The following is an 18,246-nucleotide window of genomic DNA, read 5'->3' on the forward strand; positions in this document are numbered from 1 at the left end:
TCTCTTACTTTCAGCTGTATTTACCTATCCTTTCCTCATGCAGACACATTACACTGAATAGCTTCCTCAGCCTCTGAAAATGCTAATTTTAACTCATCACAAATCTACCCATTCTTAGAATAGTGTTCTCATGTTTAGAGTGATACATCAAAAACCTCTGTGATGATCTTTCTCTTTTGGTAACTCACTTCAACCCTCTCACATACCATCAGTTTTTGTTTCACAGAAATAATTCCAGAGATTATGTTCACTGAACTGCTTTCCATCATTCCTCCACTTTACACTAAGTATTTTAACATATGCAGTGACTGCCAAACATCTTTTTATGATTCAAGTGCAAACTCACTGAATCTCTCTCTTGTCATCAACCTCTATACACTGGAAAAGCCTTCCTTACAAAGTGTTTGCCAACAACTACGACCTCAAGCTTTTCAAGAAAAAAATAGTGAGATTCCATTTCTCCCAATTCTTACCTACACTTAGAATTAATGTCCTATCGCTTGTTCAACCTCTTGTACATATGTTAAAAAAAGTTCTTTATGGAAAGACTGTACAAGAAAAGCATCCTACAGTATGTAATGATGCTTTTCTTGTACATGCTGTTGTGAAGCTTTTCGCAAAAAAAAGCTTTAAGGCAATGATGCTTTACTGTTGTGAAATATCATTAGGTTGTCCTAATCTAAACAGATCTGATACATTATTTGTATCTATGCTGCAGAAAGTACCTTATTTACTCGAATATAACTTGTCCTTGCATATATCTTGCACCCCTGATTTTACTTTATGGAAAAAGAAATTAAAAAGTTTCACATATACCTCGCACACAAAAAAAAGAAATAGATAATGAATGTTGTTATGGCAGTTTTGGATATTTTGGAATTTGGTTTAAAAGAGAATCAGCATTTCAACTCAACAATCATTGGCTTGCGTTTGTCATTGAGTCGATCTTTTGTTGATACCACACCAATCATATGCATGGAGATGGAATCAACCAGTAGAAGAAATGTGGGAGTGAGAGCATTGACCTCTACTCGATCTTGGATTGTGCGGGGACTTAATAGGGTAGTGAATAAGGTAAGGTTTAGGTTCTACACAGAGTGGATGATTTCACCAGAAATAATTGCCAAGAGATATTTTTGAAAACTGCCATCTATAATATCCTGGATGGGAGCAAAGATTACACTATTTCGGTAGATGACTGTTTGTTTCAATTTAATTACAAAAGCATTGTCGCTAAAGATTCAAATATATATTGCGTGATGAAAGTGAGCAGCTGATCACGTAAATAACTATGATAATTAAGATTTAAATATATTCATTTTATAAACAATGTGAGAAATTATAAATTATAACAAATACTGAGGATTTTAATTATAAATGTCGATTTAGTTTTTTCCTGAAAAACTTTAGTTTCCGAAAATCCCTACACATATCTCGCACCATAATTTTTTAACTTTAACTTTGAGGAAAAAAGTGTGAATTATATTCAAGTAAATATGGCAGTGTTGTTAGTCAAGCTAAAAATTAAATACACATGTGCACCTTAATAGGACTTCAATTATAATTAGACCAATCTGTATTATTACAACTCATGACTGATCTCTACATTGTCAATCCTGTTACATGTGCTTGTGCCACTGTTCCATCTTTTTTATTGAAAATGTGCATGATATTGGCTGGTTGAAAATAGTTTAAAAAGATTTTTTATGTAAGTAATCGGTATTAATTATGTATTAATTATGTTTATAATACCACTACAATGAACTTACTTACCACAAAAACCTATAAATCCCAATCAAATCTTTATATCATTAATGATATACCAAAGGTAATTAATTATATCAAATTATTCCTCTGGTTCCTAGGAATTTGCTATAGTAGGAACTGAGCGTACCGAAAATTTTTATAAATGTTCCTCTTGTATACTAGGGGAAACCATGCAAAGAAAATACAGATGGCATCCCACAGAGTTCAGAACTCAGCTACTGTTAGTCTCAGCAGATTTTGATATGTGAAATCCCTCCAGAAGTGCATAATTCTGAGATAAGAAGCCACGACCAAGGGCCTCATTAGGTGCTCACATATAGGGAAAGGAAGGATTGGCTAGTTTTTTCCCCATATCAGTCAGCATTTGAATAAATAAAATAAAAGATCATATTAGTTAAATATAGTACCCAAAAGAACCACATTTTGAAATCTGCTCTATGCTATGTCAAAATCACCACTATAACAATATTCTCAGCAAATAATAATAAAATGATGACAGCATCACCACTATTTGCAATTGACAAAATATGAACATTAACGTGCCATCTAGGCAGAACCTATATTCATAAAATTTTATGAATACAGGTTCATAAAATTTTCCTGGTTAAAACTTTTTAACACATTTGGTGGTATGCTTCAGACACATATACACAAAAATAGAATAACTAATTATTGTATTTGCATTTAGATTTTCATAGCATTATACTGATACTTTTAAACTGCAGAAATGAATTTTTTTTTTTTTATTTGAGATAAGGAACCTTTCTTTAGTGCATAAGAATTTTTTTATACAATAAAGCCAGCCAGTTTCATAGCCACTGAAGAGCCAGGACAATAAATCCAACTAAGGCAACGTTTGTAAAGCATTTAGAGATACTGGGGGAGAGTGATGAGAAATCAAGCATATGTTGCTGCCTTACAAGAGGACTTGAATAGATCTTATGAGTGAGAAGCAACAGTACAGACTGTCAGTTCATTCGTTGTTGCAAAGTGTATGGGATGCAAAATATACACTTGGTTGGGAAATTCTAGAGGAAGTTGAGGAGACAAGAAACCTTGTAATGGTGGTGGTCAAGGATCTGAAGTTTAGAGGTGACACTGCACAAGTTGTGAAGTCGTCACATCAGATTATGGTAATGATGCAGAGGAGTTTAACATGCCAAAATAAAGGGGTTCCAGTTTCACTGTATAAGGCTTGATCAGATCTTGTATGAATTATTGTGCACAGATTTGGTTACCCGGTTTTCACAGTGATATGGATATATTAGAAAGGGTCCAGAGAAGGCCGAGTAAGGTAACTTTTCTTTGGGATGTGGAATTGAAGACAGATTGAGGGCATGCAATTTGCAAAGCTTTGTGAATAGGATGAAGAGAGAGGATATGATTGAGATGTTTAATTTGGTGAGAGGTTATTAGCAGGCTGATGTAGAGGAAATTTTTCATAGAATGGAAAAAGGGAATAGAACAAGGGACATTCCTGGAAGCTGTATAGGGAGGGTGTTAGTAAGGGAACACAAGGAGCAAGTTCTTTGCATGGAGAGTGGTTGGTGAGTGGAAATGCCTCACAAAAAGATGAATGCAGATACATCATATAAGTTTGATGGGCTTTATGTAATGATGTATACCTCCCATGATGAGTCTTTTGACTCCTTAAAAGTCAAGTGTTAATAAATAATAATAACATGTGTGTACTCTCATTCAGTGTATGATGACACCATCATGCTGATTAGATGCCTGAAGTGGCACTTAAAAAAATTTATCTCAAATATTATTCAAAATTAAGTGGATATTGAATCCAACATTATTTCTTAGCCGAATAAGATTATGTCTTGGCAACTTGTATAGTAATGAAATAACCTCCATATCACTGCAACCTTGGTGTTTAGATCTGGTCTTCCTACTCACTGATGAGACCTCAATAAAGGTCGAAACCAGTCTGGGAAGTGACCTCCTCCCATAGTGCATAACAGCATATATCTCCTAGGAGATGTGTTTTATATTATGGGAAAATACTAAGGACAGTGATCGGAGCTTAATCCACCTTTACTATGCATTGCCCCAGCATGTACTACCAGGTGTTGGCTTATGCTTGGACTCGCCGAAACTTTGTATAGTTTCTATATTCAGCATGAAACTCTTAGATTTCCCATCTTAGAGTTTTTTTATTCGGCTAAGAAATAATGTTGGATTCAATATCCAATTAATTTTGAATAATTTTTGCATTGCCGAAGTGAAGCCTGTTGGCTCTTTATCTCAGTTATCTCAAATAGATTTGTACAAAATGTTTAGTGAAAAATATTATGATCGAATATATGCTTAGGAAGTGACATGTAAAAAAAAATCAGGATTTGAGTGAAAAAACATAAAACAGAACTGCATTTTATATTCAACTTCATCTTCCTCCACTTTTAATAAAACTGCTGCTCCACCAAGGTCCCATTCACTTGTTGCAGGAATGAAGAACACCTCCTGAACTAAGATAAGAGAATAGACCTTGATGATTTTCCAAAACTTGCTGAGCTCAATATTTTAATAGAAACATGGTAAATCATAAAACTTATGTCTCAAAATATACATTTCCCTCCTGTATCTAGAGAGTGAGCCACAGCTATTACTTCTGTGCCACAAGAGTACCAAATTTTTTAACTTGACATTTCATGAGAATTTTGTACCTAGGAATAGGTCAGAATGGATTAAATGCAAAGGAAAATCATTAAAATTAATTATATACATGACTGCTGGAAAGATTTTAGAAAACAATCTAGAGGAACAGAAATGTACATACTTTTAAATATATGCTGGAAAATTTGAATCAGTTCATAACACGGAGAAGCGAATTAAACAGTTTCGTTTTACTTTGTTTCTTGTGGGTTTAGTTTAAAGCATTTTTTTCCCAAACAGAATAATACAATGGACTACAGTGAGCCTCAACTATACTATTCAAGTTGACTCTCATTATAACAAATTTATAGAGAACACAGCAATGGTTTATTACAGTCTGCTTATCAGTAGAGGTTTTGTTTGCTCTGGGAGTGAACAAGTTTCCTACAGTGATACTTGTTATAATGAAAGGCAATTGAATCACAAAAATCTGCACTGAATCTAACATAGAAAAGAAAATTGCAACTATGTAGTGTTTTTTTATATTTGTGCACATTATCACTTCTTTTCATTTTAGTTCACTTACTGAACTTTTTTTTTTCAAAAGGTATTCAAGCTTTTGTAATTTTGGATCTCTCGAAAGCTGTAGATTTATTCTGACTATACTGTTCATCAACTGCACATTTTGTTTCAAAAATTTCATTGGGATGGAGAAGGAATGTTTGGAGGAAACAGCATTTTTATTTTCATATTCATGAATTATTTTCAAATGTTCTCTAATGTCAGTGTTGGAGGCACTGAATTTTCAACTAAGCATTTAGAACTACCTAAAATTTGCCTCAAGGCATTCAGAGTTATCTAAAATATAGCTAACAAATTTAGCAGGTGAATGAAGGCTATGAACATCACTGCATAGAGGTTCTATAGAGAAAGGACATGCTAAGAATATGTTTTCTGGTGTTTTTCCACAAAAATATTATTATTATACAGGTATCTCCAGAGTCAGAGGACTTATCATAAAAGATCCATTATTCACACACTACCTATCATACCACTCCTTATACTCATTCTGATGAAGCATACACAACTATCTCTGGCAACCCATTCACCACCCTCTAAGCAAAAAATCCAGTCCTAATACCCTTGGCTAAACACACTCTTACAGAACTTCCACTGGTGATCTCCTTGTTCTCTTCCTTCTTGTCATGTACTGAAAAAAAAGTCTTCTGTGTCAATCCTATAAACCCCTTTAATAACTTAAATGCTTCTATTGTGTTTCTTCTTTTTCACCTATCAGCTAATTTTTGAAGCTTACAGATCGTCAATCTATTCTCATAAGGAGTGTTCCAGACCTGTCACAATCTTTGTCACTTGCCTCTGGATCCTCTCCACAACTTCATCTCCAAGGAATCACTCCTGGATTCCTAGGGGATGGAGGAATATATCTGGATTACTGTATACAGATCTGGATGTGGCCTTATTAAAGCTTTATATAGGGGAACAATAACCTCTCTATCCTGCTTGTTAGTATGTTCTTCAACAACCATGTAATCTGATGTACCATTTCGGTTACTTCGCCCTCTAAACTTCAACTCCCTGTCCACAATCACACCCAAGTCCCTAGCCTCCGTTTCCTGCAGTTCAGTTCATCAATATAGTACACAGCTTCTGATCTCTTCCCAAAGTGCATCACATTACACTTTGCTACGTTAAACTGGCAGCCATCTACCTTTGCCCATACTGGTAGGCTTTTAAGTCTTACTGCAGGATCTCTGCATCACTTTTGTTTACCATTGTTCATCCCAGTTTAGCATCATCAGCAAACAACTGAATATTTCCTGCCAATTCGAAGTTACGAAGTTGTACTGAGCCCTGTAGTACACCACTGGTCACTTGTCTTCTCCTGGACACAACTCCTCCATAAACCACTCTTTGATATCTGTCCATCAGCCACCCTCTAATCCCAATCACTAGATTTATATCCATCCCCATCTGTTCCAATTTATGCAACAGAGTTCTATGTGGAATCTTGTCAAATGCTTTTACAAAGTCTAGCAATATCACTGAGTAGCCCCTTATCCAACTCCACTATCACTTGATTATAAAAAGTAAGCATATTACTAAGGCAAGACCTACTCTTCACAAAACTATGTTGTCCCTTATAGAGTATCATATTCTTATACACCGAGTCCTGAATTCTGTCTTTCACCAATTTCTCCAATACCTTAACCACCACTCCTGAGATGATTATTGGCCTATAATTTGCTATTATAATTTGCCTCCTTTATGCAATGGGATTATTTTGCCCTCTTTCCACTACATTGGCACCTTCCCAGTACTGAGGATTAAATTAAATAGCTTGGTCAGAGGAGCTGATAATTCCTTGCACATTCTCATATTACACAGGCCAATATGTCATCTAATCCCATGGCGAGTACTGAAGTTCTGCAATATTTTAAACACCTCCATTTCTTCAATCTCTATTCTCCTATCAGTGAATATCACAGCTGGCATTGCAATGTCACACTTACATGGTATACACCCCTGCAAAATGCTCACTCAGTAATTCAATTATTTTGTTTGGCTGTTACCTCCCTACCATCATGTTGTTTATTATTTTAACGGTATAATAGAACACAGAAACTAAGTAAATAATTAATTTATTAACTTGATGCTGATATTTCGCTGGTATTATAACCAGCATCTTCAGAGCACAAAAACACTGTTTGTCACAATACGCGAGACTAAAACAACATGGTGTACATTAACAAAATTGTAGCAGCAACACAAAGACTAGAGTCCTGATTTTGGCGCCCTCTATCTGAAAAAAAAAAAAAAAAAAAAAAAAAAAAACGCTATCATATATTGCTAGAGTCCTAGAAAAGTGCTAGTTTTTCCTTAATATGACTGTCTCCCAGATCTTCGGCAAGTTAATACAGCCATATTTGTTGAGATTTGGAGTGTGTTTTAGGGCTTCTGTCGCCTCTAAGAACAATCTCTCTGATTTATATGGGTTTCTGTGTAGTACTTTTGTGTTTTTCCAGTTGATCCTGTGTGCAGGGGTATCCAGAGCATGGTCTGCTAGGCCCGACTTCCCATAATGATATTCCCTGAGTGGTAGGGAAGGGGATCATTAGATGAGCTGAGCATACTTCTTAATTTTGCACAGGGTTTGAAGGGGTTGCCTTAATGTTGTATTTATATAGTGTTCTATCAGTTTTTTTCTGATATTTCCCTAATGGTATGGCATTCTTGTAATCTTATTCATTTAATGGTATTATTGTGAAAGATCTAGTGAACTGTTTTTTTTTGTTGTAGTCATTTTTTTATAAATGTTTGACTAAATTTCATATTCTAAGTTCAATGCCTACTCAGTGGAGCAAATTGTTAGGGCTTTATATTTAAGGGTGCTGATGGCTTTAGATTGTTCTTCCATCTATATGAAAGTGATTCTTCCATATATATATATATGAAAGAACTGCCAGCCTGGCTGGCCGAGTGGTTAGTGTATCCACTCTCCAGCCAAAAGGCTGCGGGTTCGAATCCCACCATGTGCATGGACGTCTGTGAAAATGAAGTGGTGGTAGACGGTAGATGGCGCTAGTGTAACTGCGGTTTGTTGTGATTGGTGGAGATAGAGCTGTAGAGCAGGTGCCCTCCCTCAATGAGTCTTTGGACTCCCTGGAGATGTCATGTAATAATAATAATAATAATATATATATATATACACACACACACTGTATTTTTCCATGTATACGATGATACATTTTTCAGCCAAAATTTTGAGACCAAAAATTGGGGGTCATCTTATACATGGGGGGGGTAACCAGTTGAGAGACCTGCAGTTGTCATGGCGAAAATGCCAGTGCCATGTCTGAGTGAACAGGCTTCCGCCAATCACTAGCCTTTGTTAACTCTGTTGACTAACGCCATTAATGGCCAATTCTGAATAAACCAATCAGAACTCTGAAAGCATTCATACGTCTGCATCTCGTTGGCAGGGTAAGTTAATGCATTAAGAATATTTTGAGCACTAGCCCATAAAAATGTCAAAAATAAAAACGATTGTCATATTCTTCAGAATTCAAGTTAAAAGAACATGGTAATAAAGCTTCAGAGAGAAAGTTTGGAAAGAAAGAGACAGTGGAGAAAACAGGAAGAACAACTACTCAAGATACCAAAAAAGAAAAGGGCCTTAAAAGGAAAACCAGCAAAATGGCCAAACTTGAAGCAGAGGCTTAAGACTTGGATTATGGAGCAGCGCCAGAGTGGGGTGTATCAACCAAGCTTATTCAATATGAGGCAAAAAGTTTTGCAAAAGAAATGGACATTGTTGATTTCACAGCAAAGGCAAAATGGTGCTTCAACTTCATGAGGAGAGAAGGGTTGGCCATGAGAACACGAACCAAGTTAGCCCAGAAAATGCCACCAGCTTATGAGGATAAAATCCAACAGTTTTACTCCTATGTCATAAAACTTCAGAAAAAATATGCTTTTGAACCAAGTCAGATTGCAAACATGGATGAGGTGCCTCTCAATTTTGATGTGCCTTCCAACATAACTGTTGATACGAAAGGGGTCAAAACAGTGGCAATCAAAACAAGTGGTCATGAAAAGACACACTATACTGCTGTCCTTTCATGCTGTGCAGATGGTACCAAACTGTCTCCTATGCTCATTTTTAAGAGGAAAACGTATCCTAAAGAGAGCATACCACCTGGTGTTCTTGTTCAAGTTCATGAAAACGGCTTGATGAATGAAGAGTTCATGGCTATTTGGTTTGCAAAGGTTTGGTCCAGAAGACCTGAAGTTCTCGAAGAGTTCAGTTCTGCTCATTTTTGATCAGTTCAAGCACATTTAACAGAAAAGACAAAAAGGGTTGCAGTGGATTTGTGAACACAGCTAGCAGTTATTCCTGGTGGAATAACTGCTAGCTGTATTCACTTACAGGTCACTGTTAGGTTACTGTTAGCTTACAGGTCAGCTACAGCCACTAGATATTTCTATCAACAAGCTCTTCAAAGCTCTGATGAAAGAAGAATGGAATAAATTGATGCAAAAAGCACATAATAACATGACACCGACAGGAAGAGTGAAAAAAACCAACCATTACTGAGATATGCAAATGGATCCTAAATTCATGGAAAGAAGTCAAGCAAGAGGTGGTTGTGAAGTCCTTCAAGAAATGGATATGTGGAATCAGCAATGCCATGGATGGAACTGAGGATGATCTCATATATATAGACAGCTCAGAAGACAGCAGTCATGCAGCAGAGGTTGAAGAAAGTGATATGTATGGAACTAATAGTGAAGAAGAAAATGATAAGCCCGGAACTGCGAGTGATGCATAATTTCTTAGTATGTATCTTAAAAATATTACGTAATTACTAAATATACTTTGAATATTTAAAAAAATATCAAACGTGTTCAGTTTTATGTTTAAAATATTGATTTTTTAATTTTGGGTTCGAAAAAGTAGCGTTTGTCTTATACATGGAAAAATATGGTATATATATATGTGTGTGTATATATATATATATATATCATCATTATCATGCGTATCAAGAATTTAGGCCTAGCATGCCTGTTCTGGCGTTAGAAGTCATCATTAAATCGTTTAAGAGGACGTTCTGGTTTTCTTTTTCTTAATGGCTTGTACTTTAAGGCTTGTTTTGGTAATCTTTCTGTTTTCATTCTTTAAATGTGTTCCATCCATTTATGTTTATATTTTTTAATTTGTTCTATTACTGATTCTTGGTTTAATTCTTTCATAATTTCTTTGTTTCTTTTGTGATCAAATAAAGTATACTTTGCAGTTTTTCTCATAAACTTCATTTCTGCTGTTATTAATCTTTGTCTTTTTGTTTTATTGTTCCGATTTCACTTCCATACAATAAAACTGGTAGGGCTAATGTATTGTATACTTTTAGTCCGGTCTGTTTTTGAACTAGGTTTGGTTTACATATAGAGTTAATTACACCTGATATTTTTAAATATTTTACAATTTTTACATCTATATCTTTTTCATATGTGATCAAACATCCCAGGTAGTTAAATAAATTCACCTGTTCTAAGATCTTGTTATCTGTTACTATTTTAGTTCTTGCTGGATCTTGTCCTTTAAAGGCCATAGTTTTTGATTTTACTGTTGATATTATCATACCATAATCTTTGGCTATCTCATTTAGATCTAAAATAGCTTTCTGTAAGTTATCTTCAGAATTTGTAATTATTATTTGGTCGTCGGCAAAAAGGAGAGTGTTTAAGTTCACTGTAGGAGAACGTTTAATACCTTGATGGAAAATTTTATTCCATTTTACTATTATTTCATTTAGGTAAACATTAAAAAGAGTTGCTGAAAGGTGACATCCCTGTCGGACCCCTTGGTTTATCTTTCTCGTATATGATAGCTCGTGATTTAATCTTATTTGTATTTGATAATTTTCATATATACTTGTGATAACTTTTAGGATATTATTTGGTATTTGTCTTTCTTTTAATATGTTAAATAATATGTTTCTTTTAACTTGGTCAAATGCTTTTTCAAAGTCAATAAATGCAATATGTGTTTCTAAATTGTATTCTCTTCTTTTCTCTATTATTAATTTTAGGCAAAAGGCCGGGTCTATACATGATCGTCCTTTTCTACATCAATTCTGTACTTCTAAAATAAAGTTTTCGGAATATTTCATTAGTTTGCTATTTAAGATTCTGCTATGTATTTACAGGAATTTAGTATACTGATACCTCTATAGTTTTTAGGGTCATTTCTATTACCTTTTTTAAAGATAGGAATCACAATTGCTTTTTTCCATTCTATTGGGGGTATACCAGTTGAATAAATTTTATTTAAAAATAATGAGAGTCTTTCTTTGAATCTTGTTCCTGCATATTTATATAGTTCTGAACCTAGCTTATCTTCTCCAGGTGATTTTCCGTTTCATGTTTCTTTCAGGCTGATTTCTAATTCTTCTTCAGTTATTTCCTTTTCATTTTCGTTAATTGTTTGCCAGTTGACTTTTTTTAAATATTTGTCTGTCCACAATTCTGTGTAGTAATTTAGAAATTCTTCTAATTTCAATTCGGTATTTAATTTTATGTTTTCTTTGGTATCTGGATTTAAGTGTTTCAAAATCTTATATATATTGGGTCTTATTTTATAAAAATCATGTTCTAAATTAGAAACAAATTTGTTCCATGATTCTCTATGTCTTTTTCTGACTTCTCTTTTAGCTATGGTTCTTATTCTTTTATATTCTATTTCATCTTCTAATCTTTTACTGCTTAACCATTTGTGATAGGCTTCTTTTTGATTATTTCTTTGATTCTATCATCCTAGATCTTCAGTTTTTTCTTTTCATTGAATTTTTTGGTCTAAGCTTTCATTTGCTGCTGCATTTAGTATCATTTTTATATTAAGCCATTCTATTTCTTCATTTTGTTTTATTTTATCTAGATATTGGTTAATTCTTTGTTCATATAGCCATTGTACATTTGTGTCATTCAATAATCTAGTTTTATAAACAAATGTTTCAAATTATCTTTCTGTTCTTGTTACTTGTAGCCATTTAGGTGGTAATCTTAATTTTATTTTAACAAGGAAGTGGTCACTGCTTATTTCATATCCTCTGTGAACTCTAACATCTAGTTAAAATTTTGATGTCTTTTCATTTAATATAAAGTAATCTAATATTGATTTCTATCCTCTTGCTACCCAAGTATATTTATGTATGTCTTTATGTTTATAGAAGGAATTCATTATTTTTAGGTTATTATAAACTACAAAGTCAATCAATTTTTTACCATTCCTGTTTAGAGTATGTTCTCCATGTATTCCATATTATTATTAATTTTTGTGTTTCCAATTCTTGCATTTAAGTCTCCTGCTAAAATTACATAATCATTTTTATTTATTTTATTATATGTTTTGTAGCTGATTATAAAAATTAATATTATCCTGTTCTCTTCCTTCTTCTGGGGCATATAAACTAATTATTGTTAAATAGCCTCTATCTATTTTTATTCTAGCTTCTATTATTCTTTCATTCCCTAATTTATGTTTTAACTGTTTTGAAAGGGAGTTATGAATCCAAATCATGACTCCTGCTTGTGCTCATTGGTCTCTGTTGACTCCACTGTATATCACATTAAAAGTTTCAGTTCTCATAGTTCCTTTTAATTTCATTTTTGTTTCAGTGATTACTGCTATTTTAAAATTTCTTTCATTTAATAGTTGGTCTAATTATATTTCTTTATATGCAATTCCTCTTACATTCCAGTTTGCTATGTGTATTATATTTTCTTGTTTCCATTTTTGTTTTACCTTTTCCATTCCAGGGCTGTTTCCCATAGATTCAATCTAATTATCTTTTTCTATCAGCCTACAGGTAGAATTATGTTCTCCATGTAAGGGGACTAGCCTGACGATGGAATAGTTCAGTGGTAGGGCGGCTACCTTAAGGCTTCTGAACTAGTCTTCTTCCGAATTTAAACCCATAGGAGGAATAGGGTATATTGAAGGGGGAAAGAGTAGATTATAGAAGAAACTATAGTAAGCTTTATAGAGAGGGCATAGTTGTAAGGCCAGAAATGAAAAGACCCCATGGCCCTCGAATACTTTAATAGCATAAGGGTCATAAAATAAGAGGAGTTGGCTGATAAGGCCTCATAGGAAAGATTAAAGTAAGTGGATCTTCCTCAAAGTAGAAGAAGATAGATTCAGGTAGGAATCCATGGGAGTGCCGCTTCCCTTACAATCAAGATGATTGCCCCTTATGGCCTTGTTGGTCCACGAGTCCTTATTCAGTATATTCGGACCACCCCACCATACACACACACACGCATGCACACACGGTGGGCTCCCCTATCTGCCACCCCACCCAGGGGATGCACTCTCTAGGGGTTACAGGAAACTTTAAAGGAAGTAGAGGAGATGAGAGAACTAGGAGTGATCGTGGACAAGGACCTGAAATTCAAGGACTACACTGCACAAATTGTGAAGACGTCACATCGGATAATGGCAATGATGCAGAAGACACTAACATGCAGAAATTGAGAGGTTATGATACCATTGTATAAGGCTTTGATCAGGCCTCATATGGATTATTGTGCACAGATTTTGTTTTCATGGTGACAAGGATATGTTGGAAAAGGTCCAGAGAAGATTCACAAAGATGGTCTGTGATCTTTGGAATGTGGAGTACAAGGACAGATTGAGGGAATGCAAGTTGCAGGGCCTCTTGAATAGGAGGAAGAGGGGAGATATGATTGAGACATTAGTCAAGGGTTGTTATCAGGTTGACATGGAAAAAATTTTTTGATAGAATGGGACAGGGGTTGGAGAACAAGAGGTCATTACTGGAAGCTGTATAAGGAGGGTGAGAGCAGAGGAATGAGGAGCAAAGTTCTTTGCATGGAGAGTGGTTGGTAAGTGGAATGACTTGCCCAACTGAGTTATGGGTGTAGACACATTGAATCAGTTTAAAGCACGGTTGGATGAGCATTGCATGCAATAGTGTGTACCTTTCACAATGAGTCTCCAACTCCATGGAGGTCAGATGTTAATAATACAGCAATCCCTCGATTAGTGCAGCTAATGCGTTCTTTAAAACAGGTGGATTAATCGAAAATGCACTAATCAAATATAATAACCTATGGGAAAAAGTATAATTGGTTCCTCAAATTTCTTTTTTGAACCTTAATTTTTTTTATAAAAGAATTAAGGTATGTCTCAGGGCCTAGTTACAGGGAAACCATGAGGCTGAAAGACAATAAAACATATTCAGAATATAAATTTTATTATACTACTTCTTAACAAAGAATTGAGCTAACGTAGTTTGGCGGGCATTTTGTTTCTTTTTTTTTTTCATACAACCGACAGTGTGGCCCTATTGCCTCTTCTACTCTTCTGCAAATTTTACTGCTTCTCTCTTCATCAGGGTCAGCCTCTAAGCATTGATGCTTAAAAACTTCGATTGCACGAAAAATATTTTCAAATTGTTTCTGTGAAATCTCTTTTGGCTGACTCTCAGTGGTTAAATTTTCTTCATATTCTTCGGGATCTTCCCGCTGTGCATCTAAATTTAGCAGGTCGGAATCACTCAATTCTTCAGAATGAGATTTAATTAACTCTTGGACATTATCATTGAAGGGGAGAAAGAAATGAAGGACATACAAATTGGTCGCCAACACACGAAATCACATGCTTTATATTGATAGATAAACTTTCTCAACTGTTATACAAGCCAAATAGTTACCACTTTAAAAACTACAATGATCATAAAAGAGAAGTTAATTTTCCGACGTGCAATAATAAACAACCAATCCCAGAAGATGGATTGATTACCCTATTATCGGAATGGATTCTCCTTTTTGTGACATGCGCAGAAATGTCGAAGGGTCTCGAATCTGTGGGCATACTATAGCAGACAACATAAATTTTGGCAGTAAAAATTTGGAACATAGTATACAGTGTACATGGAAGTAGTGTAGTATGCCATTAAAAATAACTTTGTAAAATATTTTAAATTGGTAACTAAATTATTTCATCCTGGTGAGTGATTTTTTAAAATAGTTAGCCATAAAAATGTATAGATAGAAAATTTTTAAAATCTGTAACATTTATTTTTAAGATGTATATAGGTGCATTAATTGAATTTTAGAGGCACACTAATCGAATTTGGGTATCGAAAAAAAATGACGCACTAATCGAAAATGCACTAATCGGGGGTGCATTAATTGAAGGATTACTGTAATAATAATATATGCAGTCAGTCACAGACAAAACAGCAAGGTTGCTTCACCAACAAAATTTAATGGTCGTCTTTTATCCAATCATCAAGATCGCTAATTACCTGAACCTCATCTACCACTTAAAAAACCAAGTGTCTACGAAATCAGTTGTAGTTGTGGTTTACACTACATAGGAGAGACAGGCAGATATAGAGAGGTATGTCGATCAGAACATTTCAAAGATGTTGAGAATGAAAGAAGAAACAAATTAGAGATGGCAGCACATACAACTGAAACAAAACATTAAGTAGTATACAACAAAGAAATGCTCCTCATAGATTACTATTTTTTCTCAAAGGCATTCAAATAATTCTCTGAAATGATGAAACATCTGCTATTGTGCAACAAAATACAAGGGATGATTTTACATTAAGTTTAGTCTTCATTAATTCGTCACGACACACTCATATATACCAGTAATATATAGAAACCAGTGAACCAGCAGCATAATAGCAAATGCATACTTTCACTGTTATTCATGTTCAAATATTTTCATGAGAGTTGTTAACTGTTATTATTTGCTTTCTAATTTTTTTAGTTTATTCATTTAATTATCTTGATGAAGTGAAATAAAAGAATTTATAAGAAACTAGTCAAGAAAATAAAAAAACTTTATTCTATGTGATATTTATTTTTTTTATGGAAAAATACCACAAAACATATTCTTAAAAGGCTATGAGTAATAAATTCATGACACCTTATAATATATAACTGGATTACAAACCAAGATGTATATTAATAACACCATCACCATACTCCTCTCAAAGTGCGAAGTGCAGAAGATGATATAGTTAATGTGAGGGAATGTGAAGGGTGTTCAAGAATGTATAGTGTGTTCAGGGAGGAGTGTTATTGATGATAGCTGATAAACTGCAAAAAAAAAAATAAAAAATTCACAGATTATAAGTAACAGCTAAGCTGATGTCACACACTTGTGTTGTGCCCTCCTACTACAAGTCTTTGGACTCCATGGAGGTGTCATATAATAACAGTAATTTTAATTTTTTGGATGATGCAGTATACTTAAAAAAAAAAAAACTCAGAAGGAATTTCTTGCATCTTCTGTGAAGTGATTGATAAAAAATTTATAGGAATTTCAATAATACAAAAAAAGCATAATCCTCGACTGTAAAGCATCCAAAATAGCCAGACATACTTGATAAAGGTGCAGCATGTCCTGACTACAACTCAATCTTTGGTAATCACAGCGAGGATCTTGGACTAAGCAATTCAAGAATCCGGCCTGCCTCTGTCTAATGTGTTCTGTTATATTTCCAGAACATGATTCTCACATGCTAGCCATGCCTAGAGTGTAACTGTATTCTACATTTTTTTATCTTTTATGCACAGTGGTTAACATAATGATAATCATTTTTTAAGCATAGTACATTATCTTTCAGAGTAACACACTAATATGCATTATTATTATTATTATTATTATTATCTGAGACCTCCAGGGAGTCAAGGACTCATCAAGGGAGGCTGTAAATTACCCAACAGAGCTATCATACCTACCCTTTAATTCATTCACACTAAATGCACTCACTACCTGTAAGGGCAAATAATTTCACTCATTCACTGCTCTCTGGGAAAAAAACCTAGCTCTTACCCCTTTCTTGACTGCAAATAAATTTAACTTCCATCAATACCCCCCCCGTGTTCTCTCCCCACCTTCCATATAACGAAAATTTTCATCAGTTGAAATGCTATAACATCCATTCAAAAGTTTATAGACCTCTATCATATCACCCCTCTTTCTCCTGTTAACTAGAGACTGTAATCCACATACTAGCAATCTGTTTTCATAATCTAAGTATCATAATTCGGATATAATCTTTGTAACTCTTCTTTGCACCCTTTCCACAGCTTCTTCATCCTTTTGGAACCCGGGAAACCAAATCTAAGCACAGTAATCCAAGTGTGGTCTTATCAAAGCCTTATAAAGAGGCAAAATTACTTCCGGCCGAAGTGCATAACTTTACACTTACTAACATTAAACTGACAGCCATTTTCGTTTGCCCAGATTTCCAGTCTATTCAAATCATTTTGTAATTGCTGAATATCAGTAGCATCCCTGATTGCCCTGCCTATCTTCGCATCATCAGCAAACAATTGCAAATCTGATGATAGACCCTGCTTGATGTCATTAATGTATAGATTGAACAATAATGGCCCAAGGACTGAACCCTGAGGTACACCACTGGTTACCTTAAATCTGGCAAATTTCATTTTTATAAAAATGAAAACGGAAGCGGCAGGTAAAAATAAATAAAAATAAAATACCATCTACTATTCATTTTTGAATAATATTTTGGTTATGCAGCCAAGCGTGATTTCAAATTAACCACTGCTAGTTTGTATACATACATCCCAGAAAATTGTTCGAACCTTAATATCCTGCAGTTAATACCTTTGAATAAATATTATTGTACAACATTAATACCTCTAAAACATTACAGCACAGGAATTAAAATTTTGAGAATACTCACAAAACAAAACTGGGATGGTGTGAAATTATTAACATTAAAAAGTAAACACAAAAGTGCATTATCTATCCTTTCTCTGTAGATCTTCCACGAAAACAAATTTATATATAAATATATGCATAATCATCTTATTATAACCACAAAAGAAGAACCAAAAAAATAGAAAAACATTGTAACGTGAAATACACCCACAAAACTCGTGGTAAGAAAATATAATTTGTTGTTGTTAAGAGGTGCCATCTATAGTTAGAAATCTTCGATTAACACAAAATCTGTTTATATGTTCATATCAACCACTTTTCAACTTGAGAAATGAAGAAATTATCCAAATTAAAAATAGTGAGGTTTTATTTTCGTTCCAATTTTAGGCCTTACTAATACATTAATTTTCATATATGGATGTGTGGACCGAGTTTGACGGGCGAAAGGACTTATACAAGAAGGACGGTTTGCATCTGAATGGATTTGGTGTTCAAAGTCTTGATAAGAGAAAAAGATCAGGTAAACTAGAGCTAGGCGATGGGGGGGGGGACTGTTGAGTGGGTATGCATATATCAGTGAGGCAGTTGAGTGTAAGAATGTGCATAAAATGCCTACGTTA

General features: G+C 34.4%; 1 protein-coding gene across 1 annotated transcript in view; it reads right to left on the reverse strand.

Annotated features, from left to right (window-relative positions):
- Strump (WASH complex subunit strump) overlaps positions 1-17,841 on the reverse strand; it is a 292,034-nt gene extending 274,193 nt beyond the window's left edge. The window contains exon 1 of the mRNA XM_090410831.1: positions 17,649-17,841. The gene's annotated coding sequence lies outside the window, so the exon portion shown is untranslated. The remainder of the gene's footprint in view (positions 1-17,648) is intronic.
- Positions 17,842-18,246: the final 405 nt, after the last annotated feature.

The sequence above is a fragment of the Typopeltis vanoorti genome, chromosome 20, assembly GCF_054136105.1.
Source record: "Typopeltis vanoorti isolate ZY-2024b chromosome 20, IOZ_Tvanoo_1.0, whole genome shotgun sequence".
NCBI lineage: Eukaryota > Metazoa > Arthropoda > Arachnida > Uropygi > Thelyphonidae > Typopeltis > Typopeltis vanoorti.